Source organism: Mauremys reevesii, linkage group 9 (genome assembly GCF_016161935.1).
Source record: "Mauremys reevesii isolate NIE-2019 linkage group 9, ASM1616193v1, whole genome shotgun sequence".
NCBI lineage: Eukaryota > Metazoa > Chordata > Testudines > Geoemydidae > Mauremys > Mauremys reevesii.
Window position 1 is genome coordinate 73,952,329 of NC_052631.1, and position 20,880 is coordinate 73,973,208.

General features: G+C 39.0%; 1 long non-coding RNA gene across 1 annotated transcript in view; it reads left to right on the plus strand.

Moving 5' to 3' along the window:
- The window catches only part of LOC120371260, a 201,712-nt gene extending 182,113 nt beyond the window's left edge, over nt 1-19,599 (plus strand). The window contains exon 5 of the long non-coding RNA XR_005584238.1: nt 19,387-19,599. This is a non-coding gene — a long non-coding RNA (uncharacterized LOC120371260). The remainder of the gene's footprint in view (nt 1-19,386) is intronic.
- The last annotated feature ends 1,281 nt before the right edge of the window (nt 19,600-20,880 follow it).

Consider the following 20,880-nt stretch of genomic DNA (forward strand, 5'->3'; position numbering starts at 1 on the left):
AAAATAGATTTCTTCTCCCTCCCCCAATTTGCTGCTTGTAACAGAAAAGATTTCTTTCTTTCTTTCTTTTTTACAAAATGTTACCCAGCTGTCTTAAGAACCTCAGTCTTTGACTTTCAAAGGGATTTAGGATGAAAACTTTACTTAATATCAAGAATGAGTGATGCCTGCTACCTGAGAAGGAAGGAGTTTACTCGCAAGTGTTTCATGACATGGCTGGCCAAATTTTCTAACTGAGTGCAAACTTGCCTTTAAATTTGTGCATGAATTTTTTCTAGTGTCTCCATGAATAGGCAAGTAATGAAATCAGGATTTCAAAAGGTAGCTCATTCGAAGTAGAAATATATCCATGTGACCCTTTAGAAAGATCAAGTGGATGCAGTAATATCTTTTATTGGACCAAGTTCTGTTGGGCAGAGAGACAAGCTTTCAAGCTTACATAGAGTTCTTCTTCCTGCAACCAACACAGCTACAACTAGGGTGACCAGACGTCCCGATAAAATCGGTACTGTCCTGATTTTGAAGAGTTTGTCCCACATCCTGACCACAGTATGGTCGGGATGCCATTTGTCCCAATATTTTGTTTCCTGGTCTTCGGCAGCAATTTGGCGGAGAGTCTTTCAGTCACGGACGGTCTTCGGCGGTGGGTGCTTCTGTTTTTGGCAGCAAGGTTTATTACCCTCCATCAAAATACCGCTGAAGACTGTTAACAACTGAAGGGCTCTCCACCGAATTGCCACCGAACTCCCAGATGGGTGAGTGTAAAAAAAATAAAAAAGAGAAAGAAAATGCCCCTCCTGCAGTGGTCCCGATATTTCCCCCTTAACATCTGGTCACTCTAGCTACAACTAAACTGCATAAATGTGACCCTTTGTCATTCTCTTGCCTTCCTACTCAGATTTTATCTCCTGCTACACTGTTATCTGTAAAGAATCTGTTTATCGTAAAGTATCACTTCTAATTCCTACTGATTTTAGTGAGACTCTATGCTAATAAAAGAGTTCACCCACATGAATTAAATGGTAGGATTGGTGCCTAATGTTTTTTTTTTTTGTAAAATAAAAGAAAAAGATTTGGCCACTATTATTCCAAATAAGAGTACCTTCACAGGGAGTTATGGTGGTATAATCATACCATTATAATAATGCTGGTAAAATTCCCCATGTAGACCAATTAGGGTTGCCAACTTCCTAATTTCTGAAAACTGGGCCCCCTGACACACTTCTTCCCTACATGGCCCCACCCCTGCTTTGCATCTTCCCCCAAGGTCCTGCCCCCTGCTTGCTCCTCTCCTCCCCCTCCTTCATCACTCAATCTTTTCCACCTCTCCCACTGCCTACCTGGGCTCTCTCTGCTCAGGGACTAGGATGGGAGCTGCGGCCTGATGCAAAGCCTGCTGACTGCCTGCCCACAAGATGCAGGTAGGAGGTGGCCCTGGCTGGCACAAATCAATGACCTGGCACCTCCCACCCAGGGTAACCAGACTTTTGGTGTCTGGTCAGTACATCTGATCAGACATGACCCGGTCCCCTTTTTGACTGGACTTTCCAGTTGAAAACCAGACACCTGACAAGCCTAACACCAGCCTTAAACCCAGACTTCTCCTCCCATAGCTGTGACTGCTTTTTACTCAATACTGCAGATGAGACTCAGTACATAGAGAGAACAGAGCTATTAAATGAAAATGTGCCATTTTTATACAGGTTTCAGAGTAGCAGCCGTGTTAGTATGTATCTGCAAAAAGAACAGTAGTACTTGTGGCACCTTAGAGACTAACACATTTATTTGAGCCCATGAAAGTTTATGCTCAAATAAATGTGTTAGTCTCTATGGTGCCAAAAGTACTCCCATTTTTATACAGTTACTATTTAGAAAAACAGCATTAAAACTAGTGCCCTGGTTAAGCATGTAATGCACCACAATAACCTCCATGTTGCTAAACTAATCTGAGTGGTGTGGAAGCAGTCTTACAATGAAATCAAGTAGCCAAGAAGCAATAATAATTGTTCATGATTTGCTATTAAAGCATTAAATATCTTTAACAGATCACATCATTACATTTCTTATGTATTAGATGTTACTTATTGCAGAATAATGCATGGGATGAGATATAAAAATAAGGACACTAAATAATATGATTTTGTTACATTATTCAATTCCACAGTAATTTGTTGGTGCAAGTCTTGAAAAGTGTATGTCGCCAGTTAAATAAGCTCTTAAAACCTTGTTAGAGCTTTTAAAGGATTTTTGTTCTTTGGCAGTACTATAATGGCAGAGTTCAAAAGGTTAATTACCAAATGTGGGTGCACTTTCTAACAAAAATGTCCATCATTGCTCTGTCATCAATATTTTATTAGTTTTTATCACTTTAGATCTTTTCTGGTTAAGTCAAATAATTAATATTTACAATGCATTAGGATTTAAGCAAACTCAGATTTTATTATACCACATGCTGAGTATATGTATACATATGCTTAAGTCAGACTTCAAAACAAGATTTCTAAATTGGTATATTTGAGCTTTGATCTGTTAATACATGCTTCTTGGCTACAGTGCTAACAAGGTTTTGAGTTTACTTCCCTATATACATTGCATATAGAAGGATTAGGACTGGACTTTTGAGAGCAATCATAGTTCTGTTATGGAAATACCACTGCTTTCCACAGAGAGCTGTGATGTACTTATTTATAAAATAATGCTTTTTTTTATAGACAGGATCTTCATTGAACATACAGTTAGCAAACCATATGGTAAGTTCACATAATTTTTCTTACATCTACTGAAAAATTCAAGGGTAAAAAAGAAGACAGTGCTCAAAATGGAGAAATGAAAAAGGAACCAAACAAAAATATATAAATGAGCTAAGGGTTATAGAGCGTGACCATATACTCCAACCAACTGGAAAACTCCTGGATTTCAGGAGAAATCCAAGCCTTCTGTTTGGATTTACGGAGTAAATCTAATCTTTTCCAGGTTTTTGTAAGTCCACTTAGATCAGTTTCCTAGCTCTCCCTGCTATTTATTCTACCATACAGTCACCCCCGTTCCTTTTCTCAATCAGAGCAGAATCAATATGGTTGCCAATAGTTTATACAGATGTGAAATGGAGAGAAGACTATGGGTTCTAGCTCCTCTGGGGACTACTTCCCATATCCTTAGTTCCTCATTCCATTTCAAGCCATTTAGTCTCACTGGAGAGAGAATGAGGAGAGGAAAGGGAGAAGCAAGCAATGGGAATGAGAGTAAAGCTGGATGAGAGAGAATTTTTCTCATCTAGTACGTATGTTCAAAAAATGTTGAATAATTTTCCCATCCGAAAGTGGAGCAAAGAAGTCAAAATCTTAAGTGTTCATAAGCTCTGTGACGTTGTACTCCATATGTTTACGGAAATATGCTTATGAGTGTAAATATAATGTAACTGGAATTGCTTTATGCAAAAGGTCTCTTGTAAGCTATCATTACAAAGCTTATAAACTACTGAGTGTGTTCATCCTATTTGTATGAATGTATCATTCCTGTATTTGAAGCTAGAAATATGAAGTATTACTCTGAAGTCCTATTGTAACTATGTAAAGTGTGGGCCATTAATGGTGGCTTGGAATCTTGATGGCTCCCATTAACTAGGACAATTAGTTGTGAATGGCTCTGTTTACTCACAAATCTTGCTGGGTATGTGCAGGCGAGCCCTGAAAGAATGAAGAATGAGGTCTTACATGTGATCATGTCACCTGGTACTGGAATCCATTTTAAACCTGGTGCTTTTCCATTTAGAAGGAAAGGTGGGGACCCAGAGAGACAAAAGATTGCTGCCTTGCACCAAAGCTTATAAAGGGGATGGAACAGAACAAAGGAGACTGCAGTCATGAGAAATCCCCTAGTTACCAGCTAACCTGGAACTAACAAAGACTGTACCGGGGAAAGGATTGGGCCCAGATTAGAAGGGAGTCTAGTCTGTGAAAGAAGCTTATTGGAACATCTCTGAGGGTGAGAGTTACCTGTATTCAGTTTCTTAATGTGTTTAGGCTTAGACTTGCATGATTTGTTTTATTTTGCTTGGTAACTTACTTTGTTCTGTCTGTTATTACTTGAAATCACTTAAATCCTACCTTTTATTCTTCATAAAATCACTTTTGTATATTAATTAACCCAGAGTAAATGATTAATACCTTGGGGGAGCAAACAGCTGTGCATCTCTCTCTCTCAGTGTTATAGAGGGCGGACAATTCATGAGTTTACCCTGTATATGCTTTATTCAGAGTAAAACAGATTTATTTGGGGTTTGGATCCCATTGGGAACTGGGTGTCTGGGTGCTAGAGATAAGTGACTTGCTAAGCAGTTTTTGGTTAAAGTCCGCAGCTTTGGGGGCATGGACCAGACCTGGGTCTGTGTTGCAGCAGACTAGCATGTCTGGCTCAACAAGGCAGGGTTCTGGAGTCCCAAGCTGGCAATGGAAAACGGGCTCAGAGGTAATTCCAGCATGTCAGGTGACAGTCCCAGGGGGTCGCTGTGACTGGACTCGTCACAAGCTGAACCCCCCCCAAAAAAAGTTTTGTTTGGGTCAATTGAATCATTTTGTTTCAATAATTTTTAAACATTTCATTTTGGTTGTGACCTTTTATTCTTTAGTCTTTTAGTCTAAATGTACTAACATTTTGAAAGTCATTTTGATTTTAAAAAAAATCTTTTCAAAAATGTGAAAATGAGACATCTAGATTACAAATCAGGCAATTAGTCAAAATTGGCCCTGTTTTATGAACATTTTGGTTTTGACAAATTGTTCTTTTGGGAAAAAATATGGTTTGAAAGTCTTGATCAGATCTAAATTAAGCCTTTGGGTAATTGATAATATTGGTATAGAGGCGATGAGGCAAATGTATGTGTGAGCTGAGGGATAAATATTAAGGTTGTAAAGCCAGAAATCTGGAGAGTAGTGCTTCTCTAATTTTTTTGGAATGAAGAGGGGTTTTTTAAATTAAAATTGCTTCTTTAATTATTTTTTTTTCTTCATGGAAAAAGTCATGTTTTATTATTTTTTTCTAGTGTTTGCTTTTATTGCAAATGTTATCATAATGGTTACAGAAACTATTTTATATTTCATATAAAAATATGAAGAAATTTATTAAAATATTTTTAAATAACTCTGCCATCATTTTATTTGCATAAATTCATGTCTTTCCCAAAGAATTTTCTCACCTCCTCTGTCTCTAACCCCCAAGTTTCCTCTATACAATTCTCTCTGTTTTTCCTTCTGTTTCCTTTGGCTAGTTTTCCTCACCCTCCCTGTCTCTGGCTGCCCTCTTCCCTTCTTCAGTTTCCCTATCTTCTCCTTTCTGTGGCATCCATCTCACTCACACATTTGATCCTAGCCTCCCACAAGGTGATTTCTGATCATAAAGCCAATTCTGGCTCATGGGGGAACAGAGATGTAGATGATAGGTGGGGAAAGAGACACAAGAGGGGCCAGGAAGCAAAGTAAGAGAAAGGAGAGAAGGGAGAAGCATGACTTTGTCTGAACAAAGACTGAGAAGAGAAGGACCACAGAATGTAAAGACAAGAGGAGAGGAGAAGAAATAAAGTTGGGAAATGAGCAATTAAGTTGAAGGAAACAGGACAAAAAAGATAGCACAAGGATGGGGTCTGGGGGAAAGGAATGATGGGGATGCTGAGGAATAAATATTTTCTTCTTACCATCCCCTGGCTTTAGCATATCCTGGCTTTTCATGCTGGATGTAAAGAGGATGGTGGAGAAAGGCTGTCTAAGCAGCGTAGGGTATCCTTTTTTCCATAGATGCCAAAATTCTCATGTGCATTGTCCTGAACCTTTCCAAACTCATCCCCTTTCTCCTCATAATATGAATTATTGTTTCTTACTCCAAAAATATTTCCCTGTATAGATGTCAAGGAAAAGATAACGGGGCTGGTTCTGATCTCACCCATAAGTTTTTACAGATATGTGTGGGGTGAAATAATCAAAGGTGACAAAATACTTCTGTTTATAGTTGAAGATGGAGACTACAATAGTGGTGGTGCATCTTGGTAATTAAGCATCCTTTTCCGCATCTGTTTTATTTGGGTCAGCTCATTGCCATTGTCACATTTTCCAAGTATTCTGTTGCATGCTTTTCAGTCAAGCTTCATGGGATGCTCATATATTTCTAACTGCCAATATATCTTGTGTGTATGTTTGGCTGTTTTTTGTGAAAGACTGAATTGGAAAATACTGTTCAGCATCATCATCCATTTTAGAATCTTTTGTAGTCTCTGATTAACCACTATTGTTTTAATTGAATCAGATTCTTCTGATTAAAAGGTAGGGCTATGTCGGATAATGCTTGTGAGAATTCAGAACCGAGTCCAACAAAGCATATAACCATTTGTTTAAACTGAAGTCAATGGGACTGTCTGTATGCCTGCAGTTCAGAGCATGCTTACGTGCTTTGCTGGATTAAATCTGTTTCAGAAACTAAGTGTTGGCAGACTCTTCATTTTGAAGAGGCGTAAAATCTAAATATGCCTAAGAAGTTGGGTGTGATTTAAAGTGAGGCAAAGTTACCATTTGTGCTAAAAATTCTTTGACTGAATTAAATTTGGAGGACATCCTAAGGTACAGTGTAAGCAGAGCATATAACTAATTAGTTCATCCAAAAGCTGACAAATATTTATACGTTTTGGCTCTGCAAAATAAGCTACAAGCGTTTACTCGGAGAACCTTAGCAAAAAGTCCTTATAGGTATTCTCCAAATTATAAGTAGGACTTTTTCAGCCTGCAAAACCACTTGAGCTGTTTTATTTATTGCTGCCAGTGCACAACATGCTAGTTTTTGTGGCGTGACCATGAGATAATGAAGAGTGCTGTGTGTGTGTGTAGTATAATGTAGTTCTTTTAACCATTATCTTGATATGCTTATACCTGAACTTGTGAAGCTAGCAATCACTTGATGCTGCTATGGCTGTCAGGAATTATTAACCAATTTTCAATTTTTGTCATCAAGCTGTGTTGGTGAGATGAAGTGGGCGAGCCAACAGTCTGTTCAAATGAGCTCCAACAAAATGTTTACTATCTTCATCAGAACAGATGATGTTACCCACCTGCAATAGTAAGCTGACAAAATTTTGCCCTTTAGTACTAGCTATTGGGAATAGCATAGAGTCCATCTGTGGTACTGAATTATCTGAATGAGGTCTGCACAGGATTCATATTTATATGCAGCTGACAAAGTGGGTATTCACCCACGAAAGCTTATGCTCCAATACGTCTGTTAGTCTATAAGGTGCCACATGACTCTCTGTTGATATTTATTTTATGTGGTTTCAGAAGCAAAAGAAATTGCTCCAAAAGTGTCCAGTTATCAGAGGCCATAATCAATGTTCTCTTACTGCATGCTACAAAACACTCAAACACACTGTTTGCCCCTATCAATCTTTCTACTTCATAAAAGGTAAAGTTCCACTTGTGTGCTATGTCTTGTGCTATGAGAGCAGCTTCAGTATTAATCTTGTAATTCTCAAGAGTTGGTCAATTATAGTATACTGGTTGTTTGAAGTGTGAAGGATTGCCATAGGTGTAGAGGAGGTACATATTTCTCTAAGTCTTAATTCATTGCAGTATAGTGCATTACAAACTATCAGAAGTTGCCATCTCACATGGTCTTTCACACAATAGTTTTATCTTAAAGCTTCTGCACTGATCTTGCTACTATCAAAGTGTAGCAAACAAAGATTGACAATTGTATGGGTTATGAGACTTGTATAGGCTTGTCCCTTGGGCCCATATATGTAGAAAAACCATTCCCAAAATTAAAAAAAGCAAAAATGTTATAGTAAAGTTATGGTAAGAGCTAAGAGTACAATATGGAAGTCTTCACTATTTGATTGATTGCATAAAGTTTTTCCTGAAGTACACTACAATTGAATTTTGTTAAGAAATTTCTATTCAAACTCTTTAGATAAGAATTTTCAATTTAAACTCTCTAGTTATCAAACTTTGGTCTTTTTAACTTAGAGTGGGATTTCTCTTATTTAAAACTTCTTGTCTTACAACCACGTTCTGTAGTGAAGCTGTACCAAATTAAGTCATTCCAGATTCCCTCACAATCGGTGACTATTTCACCCTCTCACACAGATGACCTGAGATAACACAAAGCACAGTGAGAACATTTCACTGCACTGTGGAAAATGTGGAAATGATACTGTTCTGTTTCCATTGTCAACAAATCCCATCAATTGCTATTGTTTCTTCTTATAATGCTTTGTTATTTCAGGGAGATGACAATCAAAGCATTATTCCTAAGCATATATCCTATGTCAGTAAAGATTTGTTTAAAGTTCCTCCTACAGTTTTGACATGTTTTGCATTTTGCCTGATAAATCCTTGTTTATTTAAGAATCTACTATTGGTGGTGACTTTTACGTTGAAAACATATAATTAAAGTTGCTGATTCTTTTCCCCTTTTTGACCTGCTTTCTTGCATCCTTTTATTAACAGTCCCAGAGGAAAGAGTCCATGATTCAACCCTGGAAAATACCTAAAATCTTTGTTAATTGAACCATACTACTGGAAATCACCAATCACCATGGAAATCATACTATTGAAAATGAATAAGGATATCTGTAATTAATATAAGATATTTAATTTCAAAATGTTCCATTACAGTGTATAAGCTACAAAAGCATAAAAGTAAAATTGGCATGCATAAAGATAAAGGTGGAATCCTCTGTTAAATGCAGGTGCAAAACTGTACCTGCATTCTAGGCCAGTAGCAGAGATTATAAATCTCAATTTCTGCAATGGTTTGCCTAAACTTGTGCAAATGAAAACAATGCAACCTAGCTGCTCCATGTAAAGTGGAATTATGGTCAACTGACACTGCTGGTTTATTGTAAGAAATATGATTCGCTTAGTGGTAGGCTAGTAGTATCTGGCTTTTGAGAGAATTACCGAAAACTGAGATTGATGTGTTAATTTGGTAAAAGGGGGGTTGTTTTGTCTGTCTCTCTCTCTGATTGAGAGGTGGGTCCATGCACCCTGGGGTAGAGGTCTGTACATTGATTACTTACAGTAATGGTTGGTAACAAGCATGTAGAACTTTGGCAGGGAAGTGTATCTGTGATCCCTATTACAAAGAGAGTCTGGAGTGGGGAATTGAGTGGTATTAAATGGGAGGAAGAAAGGGGACTCTATGTCTGAAATGTGGGTAAAGTGTGATCTCATCTTTAGCTTGGTCTTTTATCCAGTTTCTTTAGTTGGGGTGTGTGTTCAGCGAAAGACTCCTGAAATCTCTGCCAGGTGTGTCAGTGAAGCTTCTAACCCACAAAGCTTCTAAACCGGTGCAGCATTTCACAGGAAAACATAAGAAGTTACTTTGCAAAGTTGAGCTCATGAGAGATTCCTCTGATGGCAGTGCTATAGAACCCACCCTTTGCTAAGGAATTGTGCTCTGGAATGAATCTAAGCTCTTGTTTGTTTCTAGTTCTAGTGGTTGTGAGGATAAAGTTGAAAATATGATATGCGTATAACCACTGTGGTGTTGTCTGCCTAGCAGCAGGTAGCCTGAAATGATAGTTTTGAAAGAGATGAGAGGTAGCTTTGAGAGGGTGTACTATAATTAGGAAGGAAAAATTAAATGCACGACTATAAAATGGGGAATAATCGTCTAGACAGTAAATGATCTGGAGCTTATAGAGGATCACAGATTGAATATAAACCAGTAGAGTGCTGCAGTTGTGAAAGAGGCAAATATCATTCTGGGATGTGTTAACAGGTGTGTCATATGTGTAACACAGGAGATAACTGTTCCTCTCTACTCAGCACTGGTGAGGCCTCAGCTGGAGTACTGTGTCCAGTTTTGGTGCCACACTTTAAGAAAGATATGGACAAATTGGAGATAGCCCAGAGGAGAGCAACAATTATAAAAGGTTTAGAAACCCTGTCATATTAGGAAAATTTAAATTGTGCATGTTTAGTCTTGAGAAAAGATGATTGAGGAGGGAACTGACAAGAAGTCTTCCAATAAGATAAGGGCTGTTATAAAGAGGACAGGGATCACTTCTTCTCCATGTCCACTGAAGATTGGACAAAATGTAATTAACTTGTTCTGCAAGGGAAATTCAGGTTAGATATTACAGAAGCTAATTATAAAGATACTGGAATAGGTTCCCCAGCAAATTTGTGGAATCCCCATGATTGGAGGTTTTTAAGAACAGGTTAGAAATATACATGTCAGGGAAGGTCTAGGTATACTTGGTCCTGCCTCAGTGCAGGGGGCTGGACTAGATGATTTCTCAGGGTCTCTTCCAACCCTGTTTCTATGAATCCCTTCTGTAAGTGAAAAATTTAATTTATCACCATATGATGATGATCAACAACATTTATAATAATCAACATGTGAACCCTTAGCTCTGTCAAATGTCCTAATTCCAGTCTTCCTCATTTCTCCCTTCCCCCTAGAGATTTTTTTCCAGCATGTTTGTAACAACCAGAACTCAGATCTTACTTAAAACTAGGTGTGTCCTCAGGGTTTTTTTTATTTTAGATTTCAGTTAAATGGTAACTTGTCAGAGAAGGAACCAGTAAACATCGTTGTGATATAATTGTGAGAGTACATTTTGGTTTAAGTGTCTTCTAAATTTTTCTCACCATGAATATATTTGAACCACAACATTTAAAACAACTTGGTTGTGTCTATTGTGTTTCACTTTGATACTGGGCTGGCTAGGCTGTTCATGAAAAGAAGTTCTTTTAAAGAAATTGAATATGAAAACTAAATTGGCATAATCTTAAAGCTGTGAAACAAATGAAAAAAGCTTGGAGACTGAAAGCTAAAATTCATGTTCCAAGTTTCTTGGTGCCTTACCTAATCTGGAGTGTGTGTGTTTATTGCTTTTGTTGGTTTTCTTCATATCCTTAAAATATATATTTAACATAATACTCAGTTTTCTGTACAAAATAAATATGCTATTCTAAAATAACTTCAAGACTTACTACACAAAAATAATAGCTTTAAAAATATTAAATGTTTGACAAAATTAGAAGAAAGGATACATTTGTATATCAGAGGTAATGCGTAGACTGAGATTATACATTTGCTTGCTTGGATTCAGAAGAAAAGCAGGAACTTTATTATGGCCTCAGTAGTGATCTGTAGATTCAGAGATTCATAGATTCTAGAACTGGATGGGACCTCAAGAGGTCATCGAATCCAGTCCCCTACCCTCATGGCAGGACCAAATACTGTCTAGACCATCCCTGATAGATAGTTATCTAATCTACTCTTAAATATCTCCAGAGATGGCGATTCCACAACCTCTCTAGGCAATCTATTCCAGTATTTAACCACCCTGACGGTTAGGAACTTTTTCCTAATCTCCAACCTAAACCTCCCTTGCTTCAGTTTAAGGCCATTGCTTCTTGTTCTATCCTTAGAGGCTAAGATGAACACATTTCCTCCCTCCTCCTTATGACACCCTTTTAGATACTTGAAAACTGCTATATGTCCCCTCTCAGTCTTCTCTTTTCCAAACTAAACAAACCCAGTTCTTTCAGCCTTCCTTCATAGGTCATGTTCTCTAGACCTTTAATCATTCTTGTTGCTCTTCTCTGGAACCTCTCCAATTTCTCCACATCTTTCTTGAAATGCGATGCCCAGAACTGGACACAATACTCCAGCTGAGGCCTAACCAGCACAGAGTAGAGTGGAAGAATGACTTCTCATGTCTTGCTCACAATGCACCTGTTAATATTTAGCTTTAACTATATAGCGGTCCACTATAACCCCTAGATCCATTTCCGCCGTTCTCCCTCCTAGACAATCTCTTCCCATTCTGTATGTGTGAAACTAATTGTTCCTTCCTAAGTGGAGCGCTTTGCATTTGTCTTTATTTAAACTTCATCCTGTTTACCTCAGACCATGTCTCCAATTTGTCCAGATCATTTTGAATTACGAGCCTATCCTCCAAAGCAGTTGCAATCCCTCCCAGTTTGGTATCATCTGCAAACTTAATAAGCATACTTTCTATGCCAATATCTAAGTCATTGATGAAGATATTGAACAGAGCCAGTCCCAAAACAGACCCCTGCAGAACTCCACTTGTTATACCTTTCCAGCAGGATGGGGAACCATTAATAACTACTCTCTGAGTACGGTTATCCAGCCAGTTATGCACCCACCTTATAGTAGCCCCATCTAAGTTGTATTTGCCTAGTTTATTGATAAGAATATAATGCAAGACCATATCAAATGCCTTACTAAAGTCTAGGCATACTACATCCACTGCTTCTCCCTTAGCCACAAGATTCACTATCCTATCAAAGAAAGCTATCAGATTGGTTTGACATGATTTGTTCTTTACAAACCCATGCTGGCTATTTGCTATCACCTTACCACCTTCCAAGAGTTTGCAGATGATTTCCTTAATTACTTGCTCCATTATCTTCCCTGGCACAGAAGTTAAACTAACTGGACTATAGTTTTCTGGGTTATTTTTATTTCCCTTTTTATAAATGGGCACTATATTTGCCCTTTTTCAGTCTTCTGGAATCTCTCCTGTCTCCCATGATTTTCCAAAGATAATAGCCAGAGGCTCAGATACCTCCTCGAGTATGAGTATTCTCCTTGAGTATTCTAGGATGCATTTCACCAGGCCCTGGTGACTTGCAGGCATCTAACTTTTCTAAGTGATTTTTAACTTGTTCTTTTTTTATTTTATCTTCTAAACCCACCCTCTTCCAATTAGCATTCACTATGTTAGACATTCCTTCAGACGTCTCGGTGAAGACCAAAACAAAGAAGTCATTAAGCATCTCTGCCATTTCCAAGTTTCCTGTTACTGTTTCTCCCTCCTCACTGAGCAGTGGGCCTACCCTGTCCTTGGTTTTCTTCTTGCTTCTAATGTATTGATAAAAAGTCATCTCGTTTCCCTTTATTCCTGTAGCTAGTTTGAGCTTATTGTGTGCCTTTGCCTTTCTAATCTTGCCCCTGCATTCCTGTGTTGTTTGCCTATATTCATCCTTTGTAATTTGTCCTAGTTTCCATTTTTCTATGACTCCTTTTTATTTTTTAGATCATGCAAGATCTCGTGGTTAAGCCAAGGTGGTCTTTTGCCACATTTTCTATCTTTTCTACTCAGTGGAATAGCTTGCTTTTGGGCCCATAATAGTATCCCTTTGCAAAAACTGCCAACTATCTTAGTTGTTTTTCCCCTCAGTCTTGATTCCCATGGGATCTTACCTATCAGCTCTCTGAGCTTACCATTAATTACTATAATTAAGGCGACACTAAGTTTTGCACTTAGAGATTTTAATCCTGCTTTATTTAACAGTTCGGGCATTACATTTAGTCACAAGTTTTCCATGGTTAATTTTCATTGCATTGAGAGAGTATCTTAAAACCACCTTTATCCCCCATACCTCCAGAGTTGTACTGCAGTTTTTGTCCACACTACAGCTAAGTATCAGAACTTCATCTTTAGTTATGCTAACTTTAGTAAAAATAATTAAAGAGGTATCAAACCTCATACTTCAGTGTCTGTACCCTGTGGTATAATATTATACATAGGCTTGGCAGATTTCAATTTTTATTTTTTTATCATTTAGAAGGCTAATATCAACCTTTATTTTTAAGCTTTTTTCTATTTTTGTTTAATTTTTAATAGTTGTGCAACATTATGGATTTTGAGCACTTTTACTGTCTTTATTAATTTAAATGTTCACAGTTGATTGGGACAATATGGTGAGGTCAGATAATTGTTTTATGACAATACACAGAGGAGTCCCTATGGGACAATGAATCAGGGTGTCTGCTCCAGGTCCTGCGTTTTGGGGGTCCCTATGGGCTGGTGTGATTGCCCGGCACCTCATGGGCGGTGAGTGAACCACTGGCTGGGGGAGGCAACCCCCAGTGCTGCCCCTTCCACCTGAGGGAGAGCGTGTACCAGGGCCGGCTCCAGGGGTTTTGCCACCCCAAGCAGCCAAAAAAAAAAAAAAAAGCCCCGATCGCCATCGCGATCTGCCGCAATTCAGCGGGAGGTCCTTCGCTCCAAGCGGGAGTGAGGGACCCTCCGCCGAATGGCCACCGAATACCTTAAAGTTCCGCCCCACTCCGGAGTTGCCGCCCCAAGCACCTGCTTGGTAAGCTGGTCCCTGGAGCTGGCCCTGGCGTGCACCCAGGAGTGCCATGAGGGAGAGTGTGCAGCAGCGCCGTAGCCTCCCAAGCCCTGGGAAGGCGGGCAGCGTAGTCCCAGCCCCCTGGAGCCCAGCGGCACCACCGAAGCAGGGTCCTGGCAGGGCAGAGTGTGGGTGGGGCCACACCTAGCTGTTTGGCATGGTCAGTCCCAAAAATGACATCACTTTCACCCCAGGCCCGCACCCGCCTAGGGATGGCCCTGACAATACATGCTGAGATTCAAGAAGTTAAAGTTTTATAACAATTAAAGCACAAATTGTCAACATCATATGTCAAAATAGACAAACTAAAATGTCCTTAAATCAAAGTCTAATACATTCTCAAGCAGTATTTTTCTTATTTTGCCTATTACATTTTGATTATCAATGGGAATATTTTTGTCAGTTTGTGTGTACAGGGTGAAATCAAAGTTTACCAATGTTAACTGATAAAAATCTAATCCTTATAAGCTTAGTTTTACATCTGGCCAAACACATGATTTCTTGCCTGCCTATGAGAGATTGTTTGTGAGCTAGACAGACCATTTGGTCTGGTATTACAATCCTTATGTTCACAGAAACATACGTAAACAGAGGTACATCTCAGAAGAGAATATCATTGAATTTTGTCTGTTTAAACTTCAGAAATAACCATTATTTTCACTACTTTTCTTAAAAAAATAAAAAATGTGTAACAATATTAAAACATTGCTAAATTAAAATCTGGCATTTAGGTGACTTTCTGTTGCCTAATCATCTTTTAACTAGTTCTTTCCACTCAGATTTCACGTTCCTTTTCTCATCAAAACCTGATTCTCTCTAGCTATTAAATGCTTATGTATGTAATTGTAAAAATCAATTAATTCCATTGTGACAGTTCAAGGTAGTCTATGAGAACAGGTCCTGGGGGATTGCTAACTCCCATTACTGTTACTGGGAGTTATCCACGTAATACCCTTCACAATGATTTGCAAATCTACCCCTCATTTAATGCTTTAAATATTATTTTTGTTCAGTGATAAAACTGGAAAAGATCCTGGTAAAAGCCGTGTTTTATCTGCTCATTTTATTTGCATTGCTTCATGAACTGAATAGTTTCAAATGACAAGCCATTGATTCCAAAGCTATAGAATTAGGGATAATTCATTGTTCAGCTGAAATACCAATTAGTATGTTTAAGTGCTCTCAGACGGTCATCAAAACTATCTTCCCTGAGATTCTGGATTATTACCTTGTTTACTTCAATGTTTATTTTATCATCACATTTCTTGATAAACATAAATTAATTTGCAGTGCACTCCAAAATCATTAAGAAAATGTTAAGTGGTGTCAGTGCAGGCATATATGTCATAACTATGTCAAAACCGAGATGATATTCGCCAGATTGTCATCTAATGTAAATTGGCATAGTTTGCATAACCTGAAGTCAATGGAGCTTTGATTTACACTAAATGAGGATTTGACCCTAATTTTCAAAGAAGAGGTGACTCATTGTTTATCATTAATTCAAGATTAGAAGAAATGTGAATAAGGATAAAAGGAAGACTGACATGTTTTGTGGTGTTAGTCCAGGGGTCGGCAACCTTTTTGTGTGCCGAGTCTTCATTTATTCACTCTGATTTAAGGTTTCGTGTGCCGGTAATACATTTTAACATTTTTAGAAGGTCTCTTTCTATTAGTCTATAATATATAACTAAACTATTGTTGTATGTAAAGTAAATAAGGTTTTTAAAATGTTTAAGAAGCTTTATTTAAAATTAAATTAAAAGGCAGAGCCCCCTGGACTGGTGACCAGGACCCGGGCAGTATGAGTGCCACTGAAAATCAGATCAAGTGCCGCCTTCGGCATGTGTGCCATAGTTGCCTACCCCTGTGTTAGTCCTTCATTTTCAGGACATCAATGACGCACACCAGGATTAAAAAATTTTCAAACCTCAGGAGCCTAAATCTCATTGAAAGGCAATGGGACTTCAGCTCCTGTCACTTAGTTGCTTTTGAAATTTCAACCTGATCCCAACCAACCCCTTGGCAAGCAAATGATACGTGAAAGGTTCTTCAAATGGAAAGAGGAGCAGCTGGATGCTTGAGAGGGACATTTTGTGAAATGTTGTAAGTCTGATATGTGTCAAAACAATTTCCACAGCCCTAGAGATCAACTAGAATTACTTTTGAGAGAGATCTTTATGCATTCTTCATCAATGATATCTTCAGTGCCTCCTTAGTCCATCTCTTCATTGAAAGTGAAAAAATAGTCGCAATTTTGCAATATGGAAGTGTAATATTCCTTATTGTCAAAGTGTTGGGAAAATCACCTTTCAGCTGCATTCTGAATGGATATGAGTGGAAGACATCATTTGTCAAGGCCAGAAAAAAGGATGTGTTGTAATCAAAGCCTGGAGTTTAGCTCAGTGACTTGATCCCATGCTACCTTAAACTTAATAGCACATCAAACATCTGGCAGAACAGACCTAATATTGCTTTCTGTACTGTACAGTATTGTGGATATGTTGTATTAGCAATTTAAATAAACTTTAAATTGTTATTCCTGTGGAGGGGAGACAGCTAATTGCACAAAAGTTATGGGCATTTTGTCTTATTTAGTGAAAATTTTTCTATTTGAAAATATATTGATATAAATACAAACGTTATCAAAACAGTAATATGTGGTTGCAGTAATTGCCACTTAAAATGTAATATCAACTCATTTTCTGCTATGGTTTGGATTATGTCCAAATGATCTTTTACTATAAAGATAGATGAGTGACTAAAGTCAATATGTTGTGATTACAAGCTGGTCTACTAAAATTATTTAGACAAAATAAGTATCCGCATTTCTAAATTACAGGATTGGATTACAGTAAAATTGCTTATCAATTCTTGGTCTTTCATTCTCTTATACAATATAAAAACTAACAATTATTTATTCAATTTGTAAAGTGATTTCATGTGTAACTAAAAGTGCCAGATTGATACTTCTTGGATTGAGGTCTGAATCCCAACCTCCTTATGACACCTGCCTAACTTAAAGCACCTGAGTAGTCCCAGTACCTTGCTGAACTGAGGCCTAGTTGACTAAGTCATCTACTTATCCAATTTCACTTATTCAGCTCATATATGGAATGTTCATCTGTATTATGGATGAAGGAAATATATAGAGAAGGACATTAAAATACTGGAATTTAAGGTGGGCACTAGTGTGGGGGGGGAAGACTTCAGGATTGAATTGTGATGAGAGGGTGGGTGTGGAGGAATTTAATATATCAAACTTAAAAACAACCAACCAGTATGTCTATAATCACCCTGATAATTTTGCTTGTGTATGTTCCTTCCTACCCCACTTTTTCTGTGCTCCTCAGTATAGAGACTGTGTTGTCACCTAAGTTTGGAAACCAGCTGCAACACTGAGGATGCTACTGCCATCTGACTAATAGACTATGTAGTATAACAGCTATTTAATTCAAACAATTAGATACATATCAAAGAGATATTAAAACCACAGGGCAGCAATCAGGGATTTTAATTTCACTTTAATCCTTTAAAATTCTTTTTGAAACAAAAAAAGGAAAAATGATTTTGCTTTAAATCCTTGCTGTTGGAAGGGCCATTTGGCTATTTCACTGTATGAGTGAGTGTTTTCCTATTTGTAAAAATAGCTAAATGCTGCTCAACCAGTTACATTATCAGCTAATAAAATGATTTTCAAAGCACAGAAGCTAAACCTTAATGCACATATTTTCTTAGTCAATCACTGCTTAATTAACATAGTCGACCATCCTGTCCTGTTACCTCTACATGAAATGCTTGATTAAGCAGAAGGTATTTAGGATTCAAATACAATCTAAATGTTCTCAAACTTACAGTTATAAATCACATGTGCCCACCCCGACTCAGGTACATAAAGGAAGAGAAAGGCAAGGTTAAACAAGCATCCTCTTATGCACTCCTGTGCAGAAGTCTGGTATAGTCTTACTGGAGAGCACCCACATTGCTGTCTGTTGCTAACATCAGCTACTCAAAGGAATGCCTCCCACCTGAATGGGGTGTGAAGCTGCCATTGCAGTTTTTCCTTCATGGGAGCAGACCGCCTAGACCCCTAGATTTTGACTGAATCAGTCAGTTCTTGTGGCAGCAGAGCCTCTTTGCTCCCTGCAAGACTTTTGCTTGCCAAAATTAGAAATGTAACTTCAGAACTCTTTATCTCTACACCATAATGGTCCTCTACCAAGTGCATGGTTGCACAAATAATGTGCTGTATTCTGCCACTTTACCTTAAAACAAAGAAGTCTACAAAATGCTTTAAAATCAACTGTTTTAATGCTGACAAGATCCTCTGTTTTCTTGATATGATTTTTTTTCCTATGAGTTGTCCAAAATCAAAAATCGACATACTAGTGATGTCAAAATAGCAATACAATTAATGTTTTGTCCTACCTCTGAATTTGGTGTGGAAGCAGAAAATATCAAGTGATAGCACAATGTTGCAAAAAGTCTTGAGTTGTGGTGAAATTTAAAATAAGTGGCAATACACACGTGTTTTCTCACTGTTCAGTGAAAGATGATTTCAAAGAACTCTCTAACCCAATTCCTATTTCTTTTGCCCTCGGTCTGCTGACTAATATTTGCATTTCTCCTAAAACAACACATCTTCCTCCCTGGATGGAAATTCCTGATAAATGCTTTCCGTTGAACTTCCTTCAGCATCTACATTAAACAACACTGATGCCAGGGATCATTTCCTGAGGTCTTTGCTTTCTACTTTCTGAACAACATGCAGTATCCTCAAGAGTCCATCATGACTGCCTGCTACCAGTATTTTTGTTGTTCAGTCTTGGAAGATTTCCAATCTTAATTATAATTATTTCAGGAATTGCTCCAGAAATGGTCTCCTGGTTATTCTTTTGGGAACTTCTGACTGAGTTAAAGGAAAATAAAATGACTTAATCTGAATAAGATACTATTCTTAATCAGTGATTCATGCATTAATCCAATTCTAGGGATAACCTTAAGAATCATTCTACCTTGGTTAGGAGTATAGTTCTGAAATATCTGCAGAAACATTTTGAAAATCAAATGAAACTTATTGTTTTGGGGCTTCATTTCAAAGCTTGTATCTGAGACAATAGTCATTGAAGTTTTTGCTTAGGTTTCAAGTTTTGAGAGTTTGTAGTTTTTTAAACAATCCAAGTCAGACTGCGTAGTTATAACTGAGTTTTGTTTTGTGTTTCAGGTTCAAATGAACCCAAAATACAAAGTGAAACTGGAGTGGTACCAACCAAAACAAACGGAAATCAAAGGAATTGTCCGTAAAACCGCAGATCATGTGAGGTCAAAGTTTCACACAGGACTAGTACTGTGCATTTAGTTGTTATCATATACATTTTGTTCTCTCAGATAATAGATCCCAGAAAAACAACCATAAAAGGTAAAACTCCAGAAAATAGTAAAGATGCAAATAAATTGGACTGAAATTTGTTAGAGGGAAGGGGTTGAGCGTGATTCCACCTAACACAGAGGGTTTAGGGCTCCATCGGTAGGATGTGTTGTGGCTGCTTTGAAAGGCAGGGAGGTGAAAGGGGTAGCAGCTCTACATAGCATGACTTCTCTTCAGACCTGTTGTAAAGAATCTGTGCAAGATAATGCTGACCCCTTTAGCATTATCTTTCCTGCAATCCCAATGTGCAATGTCAAAAAAATTAGGGGCTGAGGTGAAAATATTTGTATTTCAGCAGCACCTATGGCAGTGGTCTCCAACCTTTTTATGCACAAGATCACTTTTTGAATTTAAGATCAACCCAGGATCTGCCCTGCCCTTTCCCTGAGGCCCTACCCCACTCACTCCATTCCCCCCTCCCTCCATCACTCGCTCTTCCACACCCTCACTCACTTTCACCGGGCTGGGGCAGGGGGTAGAAGTGCAGGCTCTCGGCTGGGGCTGAAGGGTTCGGAGTATGGGAGGGGGCTCCAGGCTGAGCCTGGGGCAGAGAGTTGGGGTGCAGCAGTGAGGGGTGCAAGCTCTGGTAGGGAGTTCGGGTGCAGGGGTCATATGGTCACACTGAACCTAATCTCATAGAGTCCACTGGATATTTCACAAATTTTACTTTTTATAAGTGTTATTTCTGGTTTATAAATCCAAAATCCTTCAGGGATTGTCACAAATCAGTGTAACATTCTCAGCTGTGGGGTGTGCATTGGCTGAGCCTGGGGCAGGGGGTTGAGGTGCAGGAGTGAGGGGTGCAGGCTCTGGGAGGGAGTTTGGGTGCAGGAGGGGGCTTCAGGCTGGGACAGAGTGTTGGGGTGTGGGGGTGAGGGGGTGGGATCTGGGGGCGTTTGGAGCAGGAAGGGGGCTCTGGGCTGGTTCATAGGATTGGGGTGCAGGAGGGAGTGAGGGGTGTGGGATCTGGGAGGGAGTTTGGAGCAGGAAGGGGGCTCTGGGCTGGTTCACGGGATTGGGGTGCAGGAGGGGTGAGGGGTGTGGGATCGGGGGAGTTTGGAGCAGGAAGGGGGCTCTGGGCTGGTTCACGGGACTGGGGTGCAGGAGGGGGGGTGGGATCTGGGGGGGCGTTTGGAGCAGGAAGGGGGCTCTGGGCGGGTTCCCGGGATTGGGGTGCAGGAGGGGGTGAGGGGGGTGGGATCTGGGGGAGTTTGGAGCAGGAAGGGGCTCTGGGCTGGTTCACAGGATTGGGGTGCAGGAGGGGGTGAGGGGGGTGGGATCTGGGGGGTG